This window comes from Myxocyprinus asiaticus, chromosome 44 (assembly GCF_019703515.2).
Source record: "Myxocyprinus asiaticus isolate MX2 ecotype Aquarium Trade chromosome 44, UBuf_Myxa_2, whole genome shotgun sequence".
Classification (NCBI taxonomy): Eukaryota; Metazoa; Chordata; class Actinopteri; order Cypriniformes; family Catostomidae; genus Myxocyprinus; species Myxocyprinus asiaticus.
In genome coordinates, this window is record NC_059387.1 from 35,424,877 (window position 1) to 35,425,084 (window position 208).

A 208-nucleotide genomic window follows, 5' to 3' on the forward strand; every position below is an offset into this window, starting at 1 on the left:
ATTAGACAGGCTGACGGAGATGAGTTAGAGACACGCATCCAAACACTAGTGGAGGTCAGTGAGAAAGAGAAGCCGGAAGATACTGTTTTGGATGCGGGTAGTACAGTGAGCAACACACACACTTTGGTTCTAGCTCTAGAGCCCCCGCAGCAGGGCGTATGGGTGACATCTCAGCGGCATACTCGCTCAGCAAAGTGACACCACTCTC